The sequence below is a fragment of the Sapajus apella genome, unplaced genomic scaffold (genome assembly GCF_009761245.1).
Source record: "Sapajus apella isolate SASKATOON/1434 unplaced genomic scaffold, GSC_monkey_1.0 scaffold24, whole genome shotgun sequence".
Taxonomy (NCBI): domain Eukaryota; kingdom Metazoa; phylum Chordata; class Mammalia; order Primates; family Cebidae; genus Sapajus; species Sapajus apella.
Window position 1 is genome coordinate 7,428,918 of NW_022436964.1, and position 26,059 is coordinate 7,454,976.

The 26,059-nt window shown below is 38.5% G+C and overlaps 1 protein-coding gene and 1 long non-coding RNA gene across 2 annotated transcripts in view; both read left to right on the top strand.

Moving 5' to 3' along the window:
* Positions 1–26,059, top strand: part of GNAQ (G protein subunit alpha q) — a 323,586-nt gene that overhangs the window by 264,111 nt on the left and 33,416 nt on the right. The gene's annotated exons all lie outside the window — the stretch shown is intronic.
* On the top strand, positions 16,503–25,645 carry LOC116559664. The gene is made up of 2 exons (XR_004272563.1): positions 16,503–18,098; positions 21,772–25,645. It is a non-coding gene; the product is annotated as an uncharacterized LOC116559664 (long non-coding RNA).

Below are 26,059 nucleotides of genomic sequence, written 5' to 3' on the forward strand. Positions count from 1 at the left end.
CTCTATCTCCTTCAGTTCTGCTCTGATCTTAGTTATTTCCTGTCTTCTTCTAGGTTTTGAGTTTTTTTGATCTTACTCCTCCAGCTCTTTCAGTTTTGATGATAGGGTGTCAATTTTAGATCTCTCCTTTCTTCTCATGTGAGCACTTATTGCTATATATTTTCCTCTAGAGACTGCTTTAAATGTGTCCCAGAGATTCTGGTATGTTGTGTCTTCATTCTCGTTGGTTTCGAAGAACATCTTTATTTCTGCCTTCATTTCGTTGTTTATCCAGCCGACATTCAAGAGCAAGTTGTTCAGTTTCCATGAGGCTGTGCGGTTCTGAGTTAGTTTCTGAATTCTGAGTACTAACTTGATTGCACTGTGGTCTGAGAGACTGTTTGTTATGATTTCCATTTTTTTGCATTTGCTGAGGAGTGATTTGCTTCCAATTATGTGGTCAGTTTTAGATTAGGTGTGGTGTGGTGCTGAGAAGAATATATATTCTGTGTATTTTGGGTGGAGAGTTCTGTAAATGTCTATTAGGTTTGCTTGTTCCAGGTCTGAGTTCAAGTCCTGGATACCCTTGTTAATTTTCTGTCTGGTCGATCTGTGTAATATTGACAATGGGGTGTTAAAGTCTCCCACTATTATTGTGTGGGAGTCTAGGTCTCTTTGTAAGTCATTAAGAACTTGCCTTATGTATCTGGGTGCTCCTGTATTGGGTGTGTACATATTTAGGATCATTAACTCTTCTTGTTTCATTGATCCTTTTACCATTATATAGTGTCCTTCTTTGTCTCTTTTGATCTTTGTTGCTTTAAAGTCTATTTTATCAGAGACGAGAATTGCAACTCCTGTGTTTTTTTTTTGCTCTCCATTTGCTTGGTAAATCTTCCTCCATCCCTTTACTTTGAGCCTTTGTGTATCCTTACATGTGAGATGGGTTTCCTGGATACAGCACACTGATGGGTTTTGGCTTTTTATCCAATTTGCCAGTCTGTGTCTTTTGATTGGGGCATTTAGTCCATTTATATTTAGGGTTAATATTGTTATGTGTGAATTTGATACTGCCATTTTGATGCAAGCTGGCTGTTTTGCCCATTAGTTGATATAGATACTTCATTGTCTTGATGCTCTTTACCATTTGGTTTATTTTTGGAGTGGCTGGTACTGGTTGTTCCTTTGTATGTGTAGAGCCTCTTTTAGGAGCTCCTGTAAAGCAGGCCTGGTGGTGAGGAAAACTCTGAGTACTTGCTTGTTCGCAAATAATTTTATTTTTCCATTACTTATGAAGCTTAGTTTGGCTGGATATGTAATTCTGGGTTGAAAGTTCTTTTCTTTAAGGATGTTGAATATTGGCCCCCACTCTCTTCTGGCTTGTAGGGTTTCTGCTGAGAGACCTGCTGTGAGTCTGATGGGCTTCCCTTTGCATGCAACACAACCTTTCTCTCTGGCTGCCCTTAGCATTTTCTCCTTCATTTCAACCCTGGTGAATCTGATGATTATGTGCCTTGGGGTTGCTCTTCTTGAGGATTATATTTGTGGTGTTCTCTGTATTTCCTGGAGTTGAATATTGGCCTGCCTTGCTAGGTTGGGGAAGTTTTCCTGGATAATATCCTGAAGAATATTTTCCAGCATGGATTCATTCTCTTCGTCACATTCAGGTACACCTATCAAACGTAGATTAGGTCTTTTCACATAGTCCCACATTTCTTGGAGACTTTGTTCCTTCCTTTTTACCCCTTTTTCTCTAATCTTGCCTTCTCGTTTTATTTCATTGAGTTGATCTTCGACCTCTGATATCCTTTCTTCTGCTTGGTCAATTTGGCTGTTGAAACTTGTGCATGCTTTGCGAAGTTCTCGTGTTGTGTTTTTCAGCTCCATCAATTCACTCATATTCCTCTCTAATTTGTCCATTCTTGTTAGCATTTTGTCAAATCTTTTTTCAAGGTTCTTAGTTTCTTTGCATTGGGTTAGAACATGTTCTTTTGGCTCACGGAAGTTCCTTATTACCCACCTTCTGAAGTCTGATTCAGTCATTTCATCACACTCATTCTCCATCCAGTCTTGTTCCCTTGCTAGTGAGGAGTTGTGAACCCTTGTAGGAGGAGAGGTGTTCTGGTTTCGGGTGTTTTCATCCTTTTTGCGCTGGTTTCTTCCCATCTTTGTGGATTTATCCACCTGTCATCTTTGTAGTTGCTTTCAGATTGGGTCTCTGAGTGGAATTCCAATTTGTTGGTGATGAAGTTATTTCTGTTTCTTAGTTTTCCTTCTAACAGTCAGGCCCCTCTGCTGTAGGTCTGCTGAGGTCCACTCCAGGCACTGCTTGCCTGGGGATCACCTGCAGCAGCTGCTGAACAGTAACGGTTGCTACCAGTTTCTTTTTCTGCTATCTTTGTTCCAGAAGGATACCCGCTAAATGTCAGTCTGATCTCCCCTTTATGAGGTGACTCTTTGGATACACGGGGGTCAGGGAGCTGCTTGAGGAGACAGTCTGTCCTTTACATGTGCTCAAATGCTGAGTTGTGAGCTCCCGTTTTTCATTCAGGGCTGCTGGGCAGGTACGTTTAGGTCTGCTGCAGTAGAACTCATGAACACCTTTTTTTTTTGCCCAGGTGCTCTGTCCCAGGGAGTTAGGGCTTTATGAGTTTCCGTTGTGCTGCTGCCTTTCCCGCCCCACCTCCAGGGCTGTCCTGCACAGCAATGAGGCAACCTAGTCACTGTCTGCCTGCAGAGGCTTTGCTGAGCTGCTGTGGGCTCCACCCAGCTGTCGTGTGAACTTCCCTGCCATACTGTTTATATGGGTGTAGTTAGAACTGTCTTCGCATTGGTGGCCCACCTTTGTAATGCCGGACTCTCGCTGTAATGGCAGGTTGCCTTGGCAACAGCGGGCTGCCTCGGCAATGGCAGACGCCCCTCCCCCACAGAGCTGGAGCATCCCGGGTTTAGCTGTGCTTGCTGTGAAACTCTGAATCCAAAGAGTTTCCGATTGCTGTTCTTCTGTGGGGGTGGGAGCAGCCGAGCCTGATCACCTGGCTCCCTGCCTCAGAGCCTTTTGCTCTCCAGTTGAACGGATGACTCTCTCCCAGGGGTTCCAGTTGCCTGTTGAAAAGGCGCTGGGGTCTATGTGATTTCCCCTGTGGTGACTCACTGCACTGGCTGAAACAGCAGCGCTGAGATTCGTGGGGCCTTTTGTTTGTTTTTGCCCGGGAATCTCCTGGCCTGGCTCCCTGCCTCAGACCCCGCTTTAGTCAGATGAATGGGCAACTGCACCTTCCCAGGGCTCCAATCACCAGCCAAATGGGCACCCGGACCAGTGTATTTTGTACGGAGAACTGCCGTGCCAGGGCGCCACAAAGCAGCTGCATGGGCCAAAACAGCTGTGGGGACCGAAACAGCCGTGCCGGCCAAAACAGTCACACTGGCAACCCATGGGGCTCCTCCGCCTGGGAATCTCCTGGTCTGTGGGCAATAAAAATCTGTCTGGAAATGCGATGTCCACTCACCCTCCGGCTTTCACTGGGAGCTGCAATCCCTAGCTGTTCCTAAACGGCCATCTTGTATCCAGATCTAATTTGTGTTTTGAGTTCAGTGATATTAAAAACATTCACATGATTGTGCAACCATCACCACATGGATCTTCAGAACTTTCATCTTCTCAAACTGAAACTGCATACCCATTACACAGTAGTTCTGCCCATCCCCCACAACTACCATTCTTTCTCTTTCTATGAATTTGACCACTCTGTGTACCTCATATATATGGAGTCATACAGTGTTTGTTCTTTTTTTGACTGGCTTATTTTACTTAGCATAATGTCATCAAGGTTTATTCATGTTGTAGCATATGTCAAGATTTCATTCCTTTTCAAAGTTGAATAATATTTCACTGTATATATAAACCACATTTTGTTCAGTCATCCACCAGTGGACACTTGGGTTGCTTCCATCTTTTGACTAACATGAATAATGCTACTCAAGTTCCTACTTTCAATTCTGTTCGGTCTACACCCAGAAGTGGAGTTGCTGGAGCATATGGTGATTGTATTTTTCACTTTTTAATGAATTACCGTTTTTCATAGTGGCTATATCTTTTTATGTTCCCACCAGCAATGTACAAGAGTTCCAGTTTCTCCGCATCCTTGCCAACACTTAATATTAACTTTTTCTTAGCCATTCTAATAAATGTGGTATCTCATTGTGGTTTGATTTTTCCTAATGATTAGTTATGTTGAACATCTTTTTGTATGCTCATTGGCTGTTTATGTAACTTCCTTGAAGAAATGTCTGTTCATGTCCTTTGCCCATTTTTGATTCAGGTAGGTGATTTTTTTTTTGTTATTGAGTTGTTTATATAGTCTTTATAAATTCTGGATATTAAACCCTTATTAGATATGTAATTTTCAGGTATTTTTCTACCATTCCATAGGTGATATCAATTTTTAAATTATTATTTTCTTTAGTTTACCAAGTAATGGCATTCAGTCTTAATAAGAAGATATATTCTTATATGTTGATAATAGTTATTATTTGGCCCTTCCTTAATTCATGGAGAATGTCTTTTAGATTTCCTTTCAGTTCTCATTTTTTTTTAAATAAGGAGTTCTTTCCAGCACTTCTGTAAACTGAATTTTTTACTGCTCTTGACTGCTCAAGTTAGCCAAATGTCCACTAGGTGGTACTCTCACTACAGCATGAAGTACTTACATAAAACTGAAAGCAAATTCCCAAGTAAGTTATCCAGACAGACTTTTACTTCACAAAAATATGAGATTTATGTTAATATGAACAAATTAATCACATTTCTAGAATGTTAGCACTGAAGAGTGTTGGTTTCACCCTTCTCCTTGTAAAATAAGAAAACTACGATCCAGTAAAGGCAAATGACTTGCCCAAGGTCACACACTGGTTCTTCATGAAGCCACGATTTGATGCAGGGATTTTATTCCTCATGTGGTTCTTGATTTGATTCCCCATGTTGCCCTGCCTACTGTTAACAAGTTGTTTCAGAGAATCATAGCATATGCTAGAGCCCAGCTTAGTATAACCTTATCCACCATACAGGAAACTGTAGATGTAGGAAAGATACTTTATTGCTCTTGTGAAAGATCTGTGGAGTACAGATTAGGAAAACAAAGTTTCACTAATCTACCCTTTGACCTTGGGGAAATAATTTAATATCTATGACTTGGTGTCTTTATCTTTAAATTTAGAGATTGTATTAAATGTAAAAAGATGATCCCTAAGTTTCATAGTATTATGTTGAAATTCAGTCCTTCAACTCTGAAACTGGAAGCCTGAAATTTACCTGATTCAATCTTACTTTCTTGTTTAGGAGTATATGTTTGTATTTCATTTTTGATCATAAAATGAATGAAAGTTCGTATTTACCTTTTCTCATGGCAAGGGATAAAGTCTGTGTTCCAGCTCACCACTTTAAAACTTTTTGCAACTCCTACTTTCACTATTGTTAGTATTAAACATTCCCCAAAATCCAAACCTTTGATGAAAACAAAACAACTAACAAAGCACAACTATTTTGTAGCCATGTATTGCTGAAAGAACAAAAATAGCACTTCTGTGGGATGTTTATATAGGCTTCCTAGAGCAGCTTGCTATGCTAATCATTTACAGATTTTCACACACTGTTTCTCACCTGTCTTTTCCCTGAGTAAACTGCCTCTGCGCTACCAGTGTGCTTTACTTCTTACTCCATGTCTGTTTACAGACTCGTCCCACCAGACAGGACATTTTTGACTTTGTGTTTGTACAGCTCAGTCGTATTCACAGTAACAGTTTTTATTTACCCTTGTAATGAATGTAAATGATACTTCTTCACACCTGATCCATTGCAATAGAATAATCCCTCACCAAATTCATAGTTATCTTCCTGAAAAGTATAGCAGTTAGCAGAATCACACATGGCAAGGTCTTTGTCTCACAGAAAACGGGTGGGGTGAGAGACAATTCAAAAGTCTTTACACATATACTATTAATTATTTTTGTAGAGATGGGGGTATTGCTATGTTGCCCATGCTGGTCTTGAATTCCTGGCCTCAAATGATTCTCCAGTCTTGATCTCCCACAGTGCTGGGATTACAGACATGAGCCACCACACCTGGCTTTGCACAATTCATAATAGTTGTAGAAGGCAAAGTGATGTTAAAATCCTCTTCCCTTTTCATGGGTTACCTTAACAGTACACACATTGCAATCTTGAGATTTGTTTTACAGATCGTATCCTTTAAAAATTTTCCAGCCAGCTCCTGTGCCTCTGGCACTAACCTTTTCCTTTGTTTTCATTCTTCCAGATAACAACAGAATATCTCTGTTCTTGTCTGGCCTTTTCACAAGTTATCTGGAGTTTAGGGCATTGTTTCCTAGGTTATGTATTGATGGAGGAGAACATAAGTCAATCCAAACTCTGCTCTGTTTCATAGACCTGCCACATGCTCTGCAGTAGAGGGAGCAATAATTACAGTCACATGCTGTAGTTGTTAATGAAGGAAACTGAACATTGATTTGTAAATGTTTGGCATATAAGTAGAAAAACATATTATCTCAGAACTCTGCTTGGCAAAGGATTATCACATTTTTGTTTCCTGAAAAAATGCCTTAGGAAAAGAGTCATTTTTGATATGATTGAATTTAGCAAAAACGTAAAAAAAGATATTGGATTTATTATGTTCATTTAGCATCTAACTGTTTTCTAATTCTTAAATGAAAGACCAAAAAATAATAGTTTGCTAAAATGTTTAAAGATATTACAAAACTATAACATTATTTTTGCGTTAGGTAGTATTATAATGGCATTCAGTTCAGATCAACAATGTTGATAGTCACAATTTGCCAGTATGGCTTGGAATGCCATTTTTACATTGCTTACGGTGATCTGTGAAATAAAAAATAATTCTTTTCACATGAATCTAAAGAAATCCTGCTAAGAAAGTGTGTCTTTAGAGACTTGTACATACTCAAATTGTTTAATATCCTAAGGATACTCTGTTGAGTTCATTTGTTTATTATCTGTATGTTTAGTTTAATAGACAGCTTTTAATTTTTATAAACAGAAGGATTTGTTTGTTTTTTAAATTAAATATACAGCAGATTCTTTAGAGTAAGTTTGGATTATCTTTCAAATTTTTAAATATACATGTTATCTGCATTTGCATTTGTACTTATTTGTGCATATTTGTAAAAAAACTTATGTGCAGAGATGAAAAAGACTAGAAAAAACAAAATGAACATCAAGATGACTGATTCAGAAAATTACTCAAACTCTTTAAAAATATATAAGCTACCTTTACATGTGCTGACAGAACAGTTTTAAAAGCAGATTAAGTGAAAAAAGCAAAGTATAAACAATACATGTACTATACTTGCATTTATCTAAAGTTATATATATATATATAAATACATATCATGTTTATTTGTACATTAAATTTTTCTGAAATGATACAGGAGAAAATAGGAGGAAACATGGATCTCAAGCAGAAGGTATTCCTACTTTGTATATATTTTGATGTTAAAATTTTCTACTATATACACGTATTTTTCATTTTTAAAATAAGCAATTTAGTTTAGAAATTAGTAACCACTAAAACACAAGTATGTCATATATATCATTTGTGCCATTTAAATATACATCTAATATTTCTTATTAATATTGTTTCAATGTATTATTTGATGTTGTTTTAGAATATTTGTGGTATTGTACGAGGCTTTCAGTTTAGTTGTTCCAGCCCTTATATGTTGATGCCTGTGTTGAGTAACCTTGAGGAAAATCATGTCAAAAACACATGCAGCCTGTATTAGAGAGAAGATTAATTTGAGGAAAGACTAATTTGAAAATGGGTAAAATAAAACTGAAAGCAAATGTAGGACAAATATCTTTGCATGGCACAGCACACAGAGAATTAAAGATGGCCCCACCCCTGGAGAAAGCAATCCTTTGTACTTGAGGTTTCCAGATAAACTTTTTTCTGACTTCAACGTAGCTTAAATTCATATAATATTTTTATACTTTACTGTTTAATCAAGAAGTATTATATTAATAGTTGGGATGATTGATGTACCTGTTAGAATTTTCTTTTAGCTTTTAGGAGCATATCTGGATTTAGCAGACTTTAAAAGTTTTAAGAAGTTAAAATGTGCACGATATTCATATGTTGGGGAGGAGTTAAAGTCTCTTGATTGGGAGAAACTAAAGAAGAACTCTCCGTGTTACTAGAGCTAGATATTGGACTGATGAAAATTGAAAGACCAATTGATATACTAGTGGGAGGTTGTGTGCAGTGAGTGAAATCAGAGAACATTTATGTTATTAATGGACTACTATGTTTGGAAGGCATAATTAATATTATGTAGTCCATTGGAAGGCATAATTAATATGACATATATTATTAATATATTAAATCTAATTTGACTCATTAGATTATGATAAATCATATTTACCAAAATACCTTTTAGTAAATATGATTTATCATAATCTAATGAGTCAAAATCATTTGTTTTGGTTTAAACTGTATACCAATTCGGCTCAATCTAATCCTTTTTGAGTTTATTTGTAGGCTAAACCTAGAATTAGAATAATTACTAGCGTAAGAGTTGTGCTAATTATTTATCAGTATTAAACTATGAAGCTACTGGAAGCCAGAAAGTTGTGGTAGATGTGGTAAAGTTGATAGCCAAGACATAGTGGGAGCACTATCATGATAGCTGATGGTTTGGTAACATTAATAAGAGTAAAAAAATTACAGTGGGTATTTTTTATGTTGGCATGAACTGGAGACCTAAGCCAGAAAGCAGACACACACGAGTCTCTAAGAGATACAGATGTGAAAGACATAATATGCAGTTTTCTTTCTAACAGGAAGCATTAATAAGCTAATAAGCTAGAGGAAAGGAGGGAAAGAGAGAATGACTTAGTCAATGTGAGACTAATGGTGGAAATACAGGTGGAAATTTTAAGCTAGTAGAAAGTTAATGATTACTTGCACATCCGGTGAAGGGTGGATATGGAGCTAGCTGAAAGTGAGATAAGTGAGCATTGTTATCATAGGTTTTTGAGGATAGTTCCCTTGCTGGTATAGAGAAAAGAAAAAAGTTGGGGTCTTGTTTGTAGTGCTTATGGGGATAGATTCTCATCTATTTGGAAGACAGTTGTAACAGATTCTCAGCATGTTTATGTTTTAGTGCAAGCAGTGCTTAACTTGAAAGTTCTATTTTACTGGAATAATTTCATGAGATGTCTTTGCCTTTCTAGAATCTCATCAACTCTGGTAGGCACCTGAACTTTAAAATAAGGGCTCAATCCTTTAATTTAAGAATTTGATCCCTAGTAAATGGCAAAAGCGCCAAGTAGAGATAACAAGCTGTTGTCAGTGTAAATGGAAGCTATGGAGCAGGCTTTGAGAAGGCACAGTGAAAGAAAACCTGAAGGAACGGAGTGCTTACTAGGGTGGGATTGGATAGGTCTCACGGGAACAATAATAAGAATGAATCATAGCATTTTAGAGCCAGAAAGGATTTTAGTTACCCTTCTCATTTTACAGATAAGGAAACCTGAAGTTCAGAAACATGAAGGAGAAATGAGGCTACTGTATCCTCCTAAGTAAAATGTTTGTTCAAATAATGTATTAGTCGGGGGATAGATAGCTCAGCTGCTGTTAACAAAGAGTCCTGAAAATACAATGGTTTCAAGAATGCAGAAGTACATTTCTCTGTTAAGGAAGCAATCCAGTTCAGCAGAGCAGCTCTGCCCTTTATGACCAGTCAGGAACCCAGGTTCTATCAGGTCATTGTGTCACTATTCCCTAGGCCATGGTTATCACCTTGCTTATATTCCATTTGTAAGATAATAACCTGCCCACCTACAACTTCAAAGAATGCGCTTCCACGTGGAGTCTGGTTGGGAAGTCATTTCTCTGGCTATAATTCTATTAGAGGACAAAGAAGTAACACATTTGGATGGACAGTGAATAGTCTGTGCTATAGGGGCAGACCAGACTTTCAGTCAGATTGCTGTGTGCAGTTATGGCTTTTCAGAAATCCAGTACCATACCACTTGGTTTCTACCCAGCTTGTAATATGTTATAGTAGGGTTCTCTAGAGGGACAGAATCAATAGGATAGATGTATACATAAAGGGGAGTTTATTAAGGAGTATTAACTCACACAGTCACAAAGTGAGGTCCCACAATAGGCCTTCTGCAAGCTAAGAAGCAAGGGAGCCAGTTTGAGTTCAAATACTAAATCGAATAGTATATATAAATATATTAGATCTTACTCATTTTATCTGACTGTATTTTGCACCCATTAACCACTTTCCCCAACCCCACTACCCTTTCCCTAACTATCATTCTGCTATCTATCTCTATGGGTTTGTTTTAATTTTTAGCTCTTATAAATGAATGAGAATATGCAAAGTTTGTCTTTCTATGCCTGGCTTATTTTTAGTTAATATGTCCTCCAGTTCCAGGCATGTTGTTGCAGATGACAGGATCTCATTCTTTTTTAAGGCACAATTGTACTCCATTGTGCATATATACCACATTTTCTTTATCCATTTGTCTGTTAAGAGAAACTTAAGTTGCTTCCACATCTTGGCTATTGTGAATAGTGTTGCAGTAAACATGGAAGTGAAGATACCTCTTTGAGATATCTTGATCTTTCTTCTTTTGGGTATATACCTGGGAGTGGCGTTGCTGGATCATGTGGTAGCTCTATTTTTAGTTTTTTATATATAAATATATATATGTATATTTCATACATATATGTGCATATATTTATATGTATAAAATATACATATATTTTATATTTCATATATACTTATAAAATATTCATATATTTTATATATGTATATATGAAATATATATGTGTATATTTTATACATATATATGCATATATTTATATATAAAAAACTAAAAATAGAGCTACCACATGATTATGTATACCATATATATATATAAGTGTGTGTGTGTGTGTGTGTGTGTGTGTGTGTGTGTATAAGTTCTGGGGTACATGTGCAGAATGTGCAGGTTTGTTACATAGGTATACATGTGCTGTGATGGTTTGCTGCTCCTGTCAAACCATTATCTACATTAGGTATTTCTCCTAATGCTTTTCCTCCCCTATATTCCCTCCCCCCAACAGGACCTTGTGTGTGATATTTCCCTCCCTGTATCCATGTGTTCTCACTGTTCACTTCCCACTTATGAGTGAGAACCTGTGGTATATGGTTTTCTGTTCTTGTGTTAGTTTGCTGAGAATGATGGTTTCCAGCTTCATCCATGCCCCTCCAAAGAACATGAACTCATCCTTTTTTCTGGCTGCATAGTATTTCATGGTGTATATGTGCCACATTTTATTTATCCAGTCTATCATTGATGGGCATTTGGGTTGGTTCCAAGTCTTTGCTATTGTGAGCAGTAAACATACATGTGTGTTGCATTAAACATATGTGTGCATGTGTTTTTATAGTAGAATGATTTATAATACTTTGGTTATATACCCAGTAATGGGATTGCTGGCTCAAATGGATTTTCTAGTTCTAGATCCTTGAGGAATCACCACACTGTCTTCCACAATGGTTGAATTAATTTACACTCTCACCAACAGTGTAAAAACATTCCTATTTCTCCACATTCTCTCCAGCATCTGTTGTTTCTTGACTTTTTAATTATCGCCATTCTAACTGGCATGAGATTGTATCTCATTGTGGTTTTGATTTGCATTTCTCTAATGACCAGTGATAGTGAGCTTTTTTTCATACATTTATTGGCCACATAAATGTCTTCTTTTGAGAAGTGTCTGTTCATATCCTTCACCCACTTTTCGATGGGGTTGGGTTTTTGTTTTGTTTTGTTTTGTAAACTTAAGTTATTTGTAGATTGTGGATATTGGCCCTTTGTTAGATACATAGATTGCAGAAATTTTCTTCCATCCTGTAGGTTTCCTGTTCACTCTGTTGATAGTTTCTTTTGCTGTGCAGAAGCTCTTTAATTAGATCCCATTTGTCTATTTTGGCTTTTGTTGCTATTGCTGTTGGTGTTTTAGTCATGAAGTGTTTGCCCATGCATATGTCCTGACTGGTATTGCCTAGGTTTTCTTCTAGGGTTTTTATAGTTTTGGGTCTTAGTTTAAGTATTTAATCCATCTTTAGTTTATTTTTGTATAAGGTATAAGGAAGGGGTCCAGTTTCAACTTTCTGCATTTGGCTAGCCAGTTTTCCCAACACCATTTATTAAATAGGAAATCCATTCCCCATTGCTTGCTTTGTCAGGTTTGTCAAAGATCAGATGGTTGTAGATGTGTGGTGTTATTTCTGAGGCCTCTGCTCTGTTCCATTAGTCTGTATATCTGTTTTGGTACCAGTACCATGCTGTTTTCATTACTGTAGCCTTGTAGTATAGTTTGAAGTCAAGTATTTTGATGCCTCCCTTTGTTCTTTTTGCTTAGGATTGTCTTGGCTATGTGGGCTCTTTTTTGGTTCCATATGAAATTTAAAGTAGTTATTTCTAATTCTGTGAAGAAAGTCAATGGTAGCTTGATGGGGATAGCATTGAATCTGTAGATTACTTTGAGCAGTATGGCCATTTTCACAATCTTGATTTTTTTTCTATCCGTGAGCATTTGTTTATGTCCTCTCTTATTTCCTTGAGCAGTGGTTTGTAGTTCTCCTTGAAGAGTTCCTTCACATCCCTTGTAAGTTATATTCCTAGGTATTTTATGCTCTTTGTAGCAATTGTGAATGGGAATTCACTTATGATTTGGCTCTCTGTTTGTCTGTCATTGGTGTATAGGAATACTTGTGATTTTTGCACATTTATTTTGTATTCTGAGACTTTACTGAAGTTGCTTATCAGCTTAAGGAGATTTTGGGCTGAGAGATTAGGGTTTTCTGAATATACAGTCATGTCATCTGCAGACAGAGACAATTTGACTTCCTCTTTTTCTAAGTGAATACCCTTTATTTCTTTCTCTTGCCTGATTGCCCTGGCCAGAACTTCCAATACCGTGTTGAATAGGAGTTGTGAGAGAAGGCATCCTTGTCATGTGCTGGCTTTCAAAGGGAATGCTTCCAGTTTTTGCCCATTCAGTATGATATTGGCTCTGGGTTTGTCATAAATAGTTCTTATTATTTTGAGATACGTTCCATCAATATCTAGTTTATTTAGAGTTTTTAGCATGAAGGGCTGTTGAATTTTGTTGAAGGCCTTTCTTCATCTATTGGGATCATCTTGTGGTTCTTGTCTTTGATTTTGTTTATGTGATAGATGACATTTATTGATTTGCATATGTTGAACCAGCATCCCAGGAATGAAGCTGACTTGATCATGGTGGATAAGCTTTTTGATGTGCTGCTGGATTCGGTTTGCCAGTATTTTATTGAGGATTTTTGCATTGATGTTCATCAGGGATATTGGCCTGAAATTTTCTTTTGTTGTGTCTCTGCCAGGTCTGGTATCAGGATGATGCTGGCCTCCTAAAATTAGTTAGGAAGGAGTACTTCTTTTTCTATTGTTTGGAATAGTTTCAGAAGGCATGGTACCAGCTCCTCTCATAACTGGTAGAATTCGGCTGTAAATCGCTCTGGTCCTGGACTTTTTTTAGTTTGTAGGCTATTAATTACTACCTCAGTTTCAGAAATTGTTATTTGTCTGTTCAGGGATTCGACTTCTTCCTAGTTTAGTCTTGGGAGGGTGTATGTGTCCAGGAATTTATCCATTTCTTCTAGATTTTCTAGTTTATTTGCTTAGAGGTATTTACAGTATTCTCTGATGATAGTTTGTATTTCTGTGGGATCATTGGTGATATCCCCTTTATCATTTTTTGTTGCATCTATTTGATTCTTCTGTCTTTATTAGTCTGGCTAGTGGTGTATTTTGTTGATCGTTTCAAAAAACCAAAACCTGGATTCATTGATTTTTTTTTTGAAGGGTTTTCTGTGTATCTGTCTCCTTCAGTTCTGCTGTGATCTTAGTTATTTCTTGTCATCTGCTAGCTTTTGAATATGTTTGTTCTTTCTTCTCTATTTCTTTTAATTGTGATGTTAGGGTTCAATTTTAGATCTTTCCTGTTTTCTCACATTTAGTGCTATAAATTTTCCTCTACATACTGCTTTAAATGTGTCCCAGAGATTCTGGTATGTTGTGTCTTTGTTCAGTTTCCATGTAGTTGTGCAGTTTTGAGCAAGTTTCTTAATCCTGAGTTCTAATTTGATTGCACTGTGGTCTGAGAGACTGTTTATTACGATTTCCGTTCTTTTGCATTTGCTGAGGAGTGATTTACTTCCAAGTATGTGGTCGATTTTAGGTTAAATGCAATGTGGTGCTGAGAAGCATGTATCTTCTGCTGATTTGGGATGGAGAGTTCTGTAGATGTCTGTTAGGTCCGCTTGGTTCAGAGCTGAATTCAAGTCCTTAATATTTTTGTTAATTTTCTGTCTTGTTTATCTGTCTAATATTGACAGTAGGTGTTAGTGTCTCCAAGTCTCTTTGTAGGTCTCTAAGAACTTGCTTTATGAATTTGGGTGCTCCTGTGTTGGGTGCATATATATTTAAGATAGTAATCTATTCTTGTTGCATTGATCCGTTTACCATTATGTAATGCCCTTTTTTGTCTGTTTTGATCTTTGTTGGTTTAAAGTCTGTTCTATCAGAGACTAGGATTGCAACACCTGATTTTTTTTTTTGCTTTCTATTTGCTTGATAAATCCTCCTCCATCCCTTTATTTTGAGCCTATATGTGTCTTCTTTTTGCGGGGGTGGGGGACGGAGTTTTGCTCTTGTTGCTCAGGCTGGAGTGCAATAGCCTGATCTTGGCTCACTGCAACCTCTGCCTTCCAGGTTCAAGCGATTCTACTGCCTCAGTCTCACAAGTAGCTGGGATTACAGGCATGCACTACCACACCTATATTGTGTGTGTGTGTGTGTGTGTGTGTGTGTGTGTGTGTGTGTGTGTGTGTGTATTTTTAGTATAGACTGGGTTTCACCATGTTGGTCAGGCTGGTCTCTAAGTCCTAACCTTGTGACCCACCTGCCTTGGCCTCCAAAATGCTGGGATTACAGGCATGAGCCACCACGCCCGGCTGCCTGTGTGTATCTTTGCACATGAGATGGGTCTCCTGAATATAGCACACCAGTGGGTCTTGATTCTTTATGCAGTTTCCCAGTCTGTGTCTTTTAATTGAGGCATTTAATTCATTTACATTTAAGGTTAATATTGTTATGTGTGAATTTGATCCTGTTATTATGATGCTAGCTGGTTATTTTGCCCATTAGTTGATGCAGTTTCTTCATAGCATCAGTGGTCTTTACAATTTGGTATGTTTTGGCAGTGGCTGGTACCAGTCAGGAGCTCTTGTAAGGCAGGCCTGGTGGTGACAAAAACTCTCCGCATTTGCTTGTCTGTAAAGGATTTTATTTCTCCTTCACTTATGAAGCTTAGTTTAAAAGCTGGATATGAAATTCTGGGTTGCATATTCTTTTCTTTAAGAATGTTGAATATTGGCCCTCACTCTCTTCTGGCTTCTAGGGTTTCTGCCAAGAGATCTGCCGTTAGTCTGATGGGCTTCCCTTTGTGGGTAACCCAACCTTTCTGTCTGGCTGCCCTTAATATTTTTTCCTTGATTTCAGCGTTGGTGAATTTGATGATGATGTGTCTTGGGGTTGCATTCTTGAGGAGTATCTTTGTGGTGTTCTCTGTTTTTCCTGAATTTGAATGTTGGCCTGTCTTGCTAGGTTGGGGAAATTCTCCTGGATGATATCCTGAGTGTTTTTCAACTTGGTTCCATTCTCCCTGTCACTTTCAGGTACACCAGTCAAACATAGATTTGGTCTTTTTACATAGTCCCATATTTCTTGAAGGCTTCGTTCATTTCTTTTTACTCTTTTTTCTCTAATCTTGTCTTCTCTCTCTATTTCATGGAGTTGATCTTCAGTCTCTGATATCCTTTCTTCTGCTTGATCAATTTGGCTATTGATACTTGTATATGCTTCACATAGTTCTTGAACTGTGTTTTTCAGCTCCATGAGGTCATTTATCTTCTTCTCTAAGCTGGTTATTCTAGTTAGCAATGTGTCTAACCTTTTTTTTAAGGTTCCTAGCTTCCTTGCATTGGGTTAGAACATGCTCCTTTAGCTCAGAGGAGTTTATTACCCACCTTCTGAAGCCTACTTCTGTCAGTTTGTGAAACTCATTCTCCATCCAGTTTTGTTCCCTTTCTGGTGAGGAGTTGTGAACCTTTAGAGGAGAAGAGGTATTCTGGTTTTTGGAATTTTCAGCCTTTTTGCACTGATTTCTCCCCATCTTCGTGGATTTATCTACCTTTGGCCTTTGAAGTCAATGACCTTTGGATGGGGTCTCTGAATGGATGTCTTTTTTGTTGATGTTGATACTATTCCTTTCTGTTTGTTAGTTTTCCTTCTAACAGTCAGGCCCCTCTGCTGCAGGTCTGCTGGAGTTTGCTGGAGGTCCACTCCAGACCCTGTTTGCCTGGGTATCACCAGCAGAGCCAACAGAACAGCAAAGATTGCTGCCTATTCCTTCCTCTGGAAGCTTTGTCCTAGAGAGGTACTCACCAGATGCCAGCCAGAACTCTCCTGTTTGAGGTGTCTATCGGCCGCCACTGGGAAGTATCTCCTGGTCAGGATACACAGGGGTCAGGGACCCACTTGAGGATGCAGTCTGTCCCTTACCAGGTGCTCCCTTCAAAGCTGTCCAGCAGGACGTTTAGGTCTGCTGAAACTATTCCCTCAACCACCCCTTCCCCCAGGTGCTCTGTCCCAAGGAGATGGGGGTTTTATCTATAAGTCCTTGACTGGGCCGCTGCCATTTTTCCAGAGATGCCTTCCTCAGAAAAGAGCCGCATTCTGGCTGCAGTGGCCTTGCTTAGCTGTGGTAGGCTCCACCCAGTCTGAACTTCCCGGCTTTGTTTATACCATGAGGGTAAAACAGCCTACTCAAACCTCAGTAATGGTGGATGTCCCTCCCCCTGCCAAGCTCAAGTGTCCCAGATGGAGGTCAGGCTGCTGTGCTGGCAGCGAAAATTTCAAGCCAGTGGATCTTAGCTCTCTGGACTCCATGGGGGTGGGACCTGCTGAGCCAGACCACTTGGCTCCCTGGCTTCAGCCCCCTTTCCAAGGAAGTGAATGGCTCTGACTTGCTTGGCATTCCAGGCACCCCTGGGGTCTGGACAAAAAGCTGCTGCGGCTAGCTCGGTGTCTGCCCAAAAGTCGCCCAGTTTTGTGCTTGAAACCCAGGACTGTGGTGGTGTAGGAACTAGAGGGAGTCTCCTGGTTTTGCAGGCTGTGAAGACCATTGGAAAAGTTCAGTATCTGGGCCGGAGCGCATAGTACAGTCCCTAATGGCTTCCCTTGGCTAGGAAAGGTAGTTCCCCGACCCTTGTACTTCCCAGGTGAGGTGATGCTCCACCCTTCTTCAGCTCACTGTCTGTCAGCTACACCCACTGTCCAACCAGTCCCGGTGAGATGAACCAGGTACCTTAGTTAGAAATGAGAAATCACCTGCCTGAGTTGATCTTGCTGGGAGCTGCAGACCAGAGCTGTTCCTATTTGGCCATTTTCATTTTTAGTTTTTTGAGGAACCTCCATACTGGCTGTATCTCCATAGTGGCTGTGCTAATTTACATTCCTACCAATAGTGCATGAGGAATCTCCACATCCTTGCCAGCATGTGTTATTGTTTGTCTGGGTCTCTTAAGGTGATGTGCTTGGCAGCTCTTGAAACCATCTTTCCTATTAATGACTCCTCTTGATCCCCAACTCCTGTGTAGGACACTTATATAACAAAATATATCATTTACCTGGTCATAACAGGCCCACATTGTAACTGCTCAGGACCACATTATATCTGCCATTGAGGTTCTGTTAATACACCTAGGGCTGAGAGTGTGATTATTACAGAACAAGGGAATCTGCAGCTCATAAATGCCTTTTTGCTCTGTTTACTGGAGTCATTAAAAGAAACATAGCTGTTATGATGTGGGAACTTGTTATGAGTGTTAAATGAGATTATACTATAAAACACCTACTTATTTTGTCAAGAAGTAGAGATGAAGTGTCCCAGAAACTACGTTAGATGCTTGGGATGCTAGTGAACAGGGTATTGCCCCTGTTTTTAAGCCGCCCCCGGCCCACTCAGGGAGACACTAAAGTGAGTAGGCAGTTAGAATACAGTGTTACAGGAAGGCATTTTCATAGCATTAAGTATAGGTGCTGTGGGGACAGAGGTAAAGGGCACCAAACCTGTCTTGGGAGGAAACCAGTCCTGAGGAAGTCCTGCTTATGTGATGCCTAAACAGTACCAACAAAGAGACTCCAGGGTGCCATCCACACCAAGGCTAACTCATAGGGGCCTTGAGTGCTCCTTTTAATTTGGTCTCTTTACACTCCTCTAGCATCATTCGTCAACAGGCCCATCATCAGAGCTTATAGGGAAAAGACTCAGATTTTGCTTTCAAGGGGAGTTTTTTCCCCTCAATTTTAGCATGTAAAGACGATCCCAACACACAAAGAAGAGGAAGTCATTTTAAAGATGCCATCCTGACAGGCAAATTCTAAGAGGTTTTGTTTCTGTTGTTTCAAATTAGGAAATGTTGCTATATTTCTTAAGTACACAGAGTAATTTACTATTGTTAAATGTCTCACTGTCTTATGAGCTTTTTAATTAATTCAACGGAAACTATCCAGTGCCTTTTCTGTTGTTCATATTGTACAGTAATGGGCTTAGGTAGCATGCTGGAGAGTAATACTTATGATCAACAGGTAGATACCAAATATAGTATTTCAAGACCTCTCTAGGGAATTCAGAGGGATTTTTTTTTTTTTTTTAAACATCGTGAGTGTTAAATTATCATGCTATACTTTTTCCATCACCCTCAATCATATCAACACATGCTTGAGGATTCTTAGGAATATGTTTATGGGCCTGTCTAATTTCAGACATTTTTTTTTTACCCTATGAAAGGTTATTTTTTTTGCTAATTAAAAAGAAGCTCTTTGTCTTACCTTTCATCATTCCAAAGTCAGTAGTATCCATAGAGCTATCTGGAGGGAAAGCAAGCATGACTGATTGCTTCACAAAAGGACTGTTTATCATCTTTTTTTTTGTTCTGAGACGAGTCTCACTCTGTCGCCCAGGCTGGACTGCGGTGTCAGGATCTCAGTTCACTGCAGCCTTCGCCTTGAGTTCAAGTGATTCTCCTGCTTCAGCCTCCCGAGTAGCTGGGACTACCGGTGTGTGCCACCATGCCCAGCTAACTTTTTGTATTTTTTTTTAGTAGAGACATGGTTTCACCATGTTAGCCAGGATGGTCTCCATCTCCTGACCTTGTGATCTGCCCACCTTGGCCTCCCAAAGTGCTGGGATTACAGGCATGAGCCACCACACCTGGCTTGTTTATCATCTTAAACCTCAGAAAACATGTTAGATGCTGATAGACATAAATGCTAAGATGTGTTTTCTGTAGCTATTTCATATCTTACCCTGAATCTTTTTCTTCATGGCGTGTGTGTGTGTGTGTGTGTGTGCGTGTGCGTGCACGCGCACGTGCTTGTTTGTGAATGAGTATACCACGTCCCGATGATCATACTGCTGAATAACATGCCTCAGGTATGTGTCTGAACCATGTATCTTCAAAATTGGACTTATATCCCATTTGTGGAAAAAAAAAAAAATTATCTGTGAAGCCAACTAAATCTTCATCCAAAAGAATGCTAATTTTGAAATTGCTCCAAATTTAAAGTCACTTAGGGAGAAATAAGACAAAATTCACGGGCAGAATAATATCTGTAGAAACCCAGTGACTTTGCACAAATATTTCAGTGTTATAAGGTGTAATAACAGACAGAGGCAGTTCTGTCTAAGAACACAAGGAGACAAAAGAGCCTAGGACTGAAGGTTGAGAGAACTGAGTCGTAGCCTTGGCTTCACCAGATATACTTAGTGGGTTTGGGAGCAAGTTATTTAACCTCTGCAGGTTGCAGTTAGATTAGCTGTAAAACGAAGAGATTGGACCTGAATGAACTCCACATTCCCTTCTAGCTTTATTCTTGAGTCCTTAAGGGGGAGTGTGAAGCACGCATTCAGTACCTACTCCACCTCCCAGCACAAGTTATTGCAGCACATGAATGAGACACTTTTTAGTCAGCGTAGATAATCACTTACTAATAAGGATCTAAATGAAACATTGGAACTCCCCTTAACCTTTACAGATTTTCAAGTATTCAAATTTCTATAATAATTTGGAATACTCCTGCCATTTTTACTGAGGTACATTAACTGCCGTTTCACTTAGAGACCTCTCTACACATGTTTATTTTATTATCTGTTTGACAATCCAACTGCAAACAGAAATACTTGTCAGAGTGATTAACTTACGAGTGACTACAGGTTTTAAAAAATGAGTTTGTTTTCCTTCCCACTGCATGCATACTAAGAAAAAGTTGTTTTGTCATCCAATTCCAAGGGAACCATTTACAAGCACACTTTGATAGATGAGTCTACCACACAGCCTGAACATGAGCACTGTGTACCTGCAGTCATCATTTTTCAGGACAATGGCATCTCATTTTAGATTCATTTTTACATTTCCCTTGGCAGGGCCACAGTTTCTGAGTTCCTATTAGAAGTTAGAATTAATGTCATAACTTTACTTCAGTGACCTGTTTTTTTTGTTTGTGTGTGTGTGTGTGTGTCTGTGTGTGTGTGTGTGTGTGTGTGTGTGTGTGTGTGTGTGTGTGTGTGTGTGTGTTTTGGAGATCTCTCTGTTCCTTGCCTCATTTCCCAGTTGTCCTAGCAACAGCCATCAAATTGAAATTAGAGGAAGGTCTTATTACTGAGAAGGAAGAGCTGTTGACTCAGATACTGATTCTAATTTTTGGTATCCACAGGGGGGCAGCATAGCCTTGAGTGAGATTATAGCTCTCTCCACATCTCTGTCCATCCCCAGCCCACCTACCCACCCCCATTATAAAATTTCTGTCGGCTTCTAGGCTAACTGCAGTTATTCATGTCTTTTTCTCTACTGGGCTTTCTGAAGTACACTCAACTATCTTAAGAGATTGCATATAGGCTGGGCATAGTGGCTCACGCCTGTAATCCCAGCACTTTGGGAGGCCGAGGTGGGTGGATCACCTGAGGTCAGGAGTTCAAGATCAGCCTGTCCAACATGGTGAAACCCCATCTCTACCCAAAAAAAAAAAAAAAAAAAGAGAGAGAGATTGCATATAAATTTATCACGTGAAAATTAACAGCATCTGCTTTTTCATTTTACTGGTTACATGCCAGATGCGTATAAAGTTAGTTTCGATACAGGATTATTTTAGGCCTATGTATTCAATTAGGGAAGCCACTCAGCGCATTGTAGGGTATTTTTATTCTTTTAGCAATACTTCCAGAGAAAATGTGAAATTCTTACAGATCTTAGCAGGGTGAGAACACAAAGCAAGTTTGGCAAAATTTTCTAAACATCAAGGTATTAGGCAGTGCTTTGAGGGAACAGGCAGGCCATTACTAATTTACCATGCCTGGAATAATACTGAAAGCAGATGCCTAATAGCTCTTGTAATCACCTTTAATTGCTAAATGGGATTCACTGACTTAACATGATAGATGCTGTTTAGTCTTCCAAGGGGGGAAAGATTAGTAAAGGAATATATCAAAAGGGAAAAACTTGAAAAGGCAAAGCAATACTGGGTCTCCACTTATATTAGACTCATAAATTGGTATGTATTTAAAGCACTATACAGTAGCACCACCTTCACAGGTTAGATAAATGCCTGTTTTCACTGTTCTTCAGAATATTCATTCAACCAACAAAAATTTATTGATCACCTGCCACAGCAAGGTGATATCTAGGTGTTGGGAGAGAGTATAGAAATAAGTAAGACACAGCATAGGGCCTCCACGAAGCTCACAGTCAGTCAGGGTTAATATAATGTTTACATGAACAATTACAAAAAAAAGCCCAGGAAGGTTAATGTAGCAAGTGTTGTTAAGAAGTCATATGTGATTTCAGGGGAGGGAGAGATTTTTTCCAGCTTGTTGACTGGGAAGACTTCAAGAAAGGGTTAGAAATAAAGGTAATAGAACAAAAAATATATAAGTGTATTTGGGAAGGTTGAGCTGCTCCATTTGGCTGGAATGGGGTTTATGAGGTTAGCCTCTGTATACTGTCTTGAAAATAATGTTCACTGACTCATAAATTTTCTAAACTACATAATGATGATAACATGATAATACTAGTGGGATTATGTTATCATAAAAACCTCTTACATTTAAAATGTTCTTATTAAGACCCCATCTGTATTTGCTAATTAAGTAAAACTGTATTAGGATTAAAACTGCAGGGAAGAGGCAAAATGCTTTGTTTCTTGCTTGGATTTTATATTTTACATTTAAGAAAGATTGAATACCAAAAACATCTCTTTCTGGTAATTCTATAACAAAGTTTTTAGTCCATGCATTAGAAGTCTTTTGGTATTGAATTGTAAGATTTCTTAATTTGGTATTTATAAAAAAATTTGTAGCTGACTTTTAGCAGAAATAATATTTTTTAAAGATGTACCCGATGTCACTAATCAAATGGTCTTTGCCAATCAGCACATCTGCCACCAGATTTCAAAGCTATATATCCATTTGGACACAGGGTTTTTAGCCCAATCTTGCAAAATATTTGCTATTATATTATAATTGAAAATAAAACAGTCTAAATTAGTGAAGAAATACAGAATATGAACAATTACAACTTATGAAAACTATGCACAATATGTGTTCTGTCACATCAAAACCCATTTACTGGATCATAAAATCCATTTGATAGGCCTTGTTAGTGTATTTTTTATAGGGAGGATGGAATGGAATTGAGAATAGAGTACATTGCGTATTGTGAGGAAAAGTATTGTTTTATGAAATTTTAGTTTCATCTGTGTGTGTTTATATGCCTGTGTTTCTAGGTGTGAATACATTGGCTTGCTGTGTAAACTGTATTTCTTATTGTGGATTATCAGTGGTTTGAAAACATTATTTTAGAGAAATGCCAATTTATGTGTAGTAAGTGGAATTAAACCTGCAGCTGTTGGCCTGGAAGGCTCATCATCCAAGTTCCAGTATTAGTGACGAGAGAAAACTTATATGCACTTAGCATATTATTTACGTACATAAATGTTTCTGAAGTCCTCAGTTCTCAGCAAAAACTTGTTCCTGTACAAGACATTGCTGGGAAACCTAAACAAGGAGAAAAGGAAGAATAGAAGGATCTACTCACATATTCAAAGCCTTCTACCTGTTTTCCTGAATAATGTTCTTCCACCTGGTTAAGGGTGTTTATTTATAACCACTTTACACAGGGGTGAAATGCGCAAGACCCCTCACTTAATGAAGGTCTTAACTAGCATCAGCTCATTGCTTCTGTACATTGGAGCCTCATTCCTCACAAGCTATTGGTTTGAGTGGGATGTTCCTGACTTAGGGCCAAAGCAGGAATGGGGCATGGCAGCCAGGGAGAGAGTAAATTCCAAAACCGTGGAAAGGATTGAGAACTTGGCAACAGTGGAGAGTGAAGACCTCACAGCCCTCCCAAATACTGAGGCTGAGAACATGGGGCAGGGGGATAGGTCTAGAGCCCAAGCTTGAAGCCAGGAGTGTTGGATACACTTAACCACTGGAAATTTGTCAGAAGCCAGGGTCCCAGCCAGAAATATGGCCTCCCCTCAGAAGTACTACTTTCCTGTCCTACCCTGAGGAGTCACTCTATCCCTGTGTTCAACTTCTTTATACTGGTAGAATCTGACTTATAATAACAGGACCAGTCTGATACAACATCTGGACTGGCTCCAGTACCTGGATCATACCTCACTGTGCCAAAATCCACGTATTAAACACTTGTCATTTATATTTATTTTGTAATTTATTAAACGTTTGTCACATGCATACTGTGCTACCTATTTTCATATTCTTTCTGATAAGAACAGTTGACATTTTATCTCAGGAAGTAGGGAGAGCTGGAAAATTCACCAAAGAAAAGTTAAATAATTTTTCCTATTAGCCATTGCTTTCAAAGATGCCCCAACTTTAGAATTACAGATTTTACCACTTAGCCTACTAAGCTAGGCTGTTGTTTGAAACTGACCTACTTCTGTCATCCTCCACAGTTGTCTTAATGGGAGGCAATTTGTGCCCCACATTTACTGTAGTGCTTGCAGAAGGCATCAAGCTCTACAAAGCTTTATGCTTGTCCTTAAAAGTTAATTGGGAGCATCAGGGGAGGAGTGAGTGCTGGAAACAGCTATTTCCGTTTCCCAGAACGGTAGTGAATCCTCTTATCTTTCCAGGGTAATTTAAGGAGAGCCTCAGTCATATATAATACTTGCATTGCCTAGATTTTAGGTTTTCAGTACTTTGAAATGACAGCTTTTCAAAAAAGATACTACCTAAAGTGAAATGAGATATAGATTTAAAGAAAAGGTGAATATTGAAGTAATCCATTTAAGATAATAGCTGGAAATATTTATTCTGTTAGTATGTCTTTCACTGGATTTTATTTTATCTGAAAATGTTAGATTAGAGGAGACTCTGGATTTGAAAATTGGAGCCCAGGGTGGTAAAAGGACTTCCCAAGAAGCGGCCTTCTCCTGACTGCTCTTCTCTATACCACAGTGTCCTGCTAAATCTAAACATGAGGAATGTTCACATGGATGATGTCACCAATTGACACCATCCAACATGGCTTAATAGAAAAACTGTGGACTTTGTAGCCAGGGAAATTCAAACTTAAGTCTTTATCCTACAAGATTTCATGAACTAATTGAGGTAGCATGTGAAGCACCTAGTACAGAGCAGATGTTCAAGAAATTAGGTCCCACATGGGAATTACAACTTGAAGACACATTCTAAAAGTCAGGAAAGTTTGTCTCTAATTCCTTCTTGCCTTCTCTTCCTGTTGTCTAGCGGGTACTATGGGTGGGTGCATGGAGCCTTCAGGTTGCTCGCAGAATACCTAAGGTTTTCCCAATACAGTGTGTGTCAAACTTCATTCCATGCGTCATACCATTCTATACCTGTTTTTTATCTAAATTAAGGACCATTCCTGCTGGCTTTGCTAATAATCTTATTACCATTTTCATGAACGTCAGTTTATAACTAAAGCTAGATTAATATATTGTCTTAGAATATCAAGTCTCCAGTTAAAGAGATTTGATCTCATTTAGAGCAGTGTTGCCATTCTTACTTTTTACTGATCTCCTCTGCCTTTTTCAATATGAAAAGTCTTCTCCATAACAGAGTATTCAGGTTCAAAGTAAGAGTTAAAAGTTTCTGGTTTTCTATGTGACATTTATCAACTCTGCACCATCGATCATTTCCAGCAATGAGCTTGTCTGCTGCTTGATTGTCTTGCCTTTTGATGTTTCTGTTACATTTAAAATATATAATAAATGTATTATTAATTTCTTAGAATATATTTATTTTTATTTATTTTAATAAGTAAGGTAATACATGTTCATTACTAAAAGTTCCACATATATAGAATGCTATGGAAGAGAGTGAAAACTCTCTTGTGTTTCTGCTCTACCTCCCCCATTTTCAAATTTGGGTAACTACCACCAGCGGTTTCATATGTATCTTCCCAGAACTTTATTTTGCACATGAGAAGTATATCTTTTTTCAAGTATATAAATTAATCAATTTGTATTTTTATCAAATAATGGTTTACAAAGCCAAATAACTAAAAAAGCATATTATTTTTAAACCAGCACTTTCTCAATCACTAGCACCACCACCACCACCCCTGCTAGCCAGAGGGACTGCCCTTAACTCCTAACTCTTAGTTTCTGTTATTGTCTTCATGTCTCTAATTGGTCTGCTTTTACTCTTTTTTTCTTTTTCTGGATTTGTCGATTATATTATCTTCTATTGTGGTAGATAAAAATCATGTTGTCTTAACATTTCCACATCATTTTTCTCCCATCCTTTCAACAGTTATATCACACATTTTTTTATTAGTTCACTGTTTACACTATTTGACAATGTAAATGTTGTTCATTGATGAGCTGAGT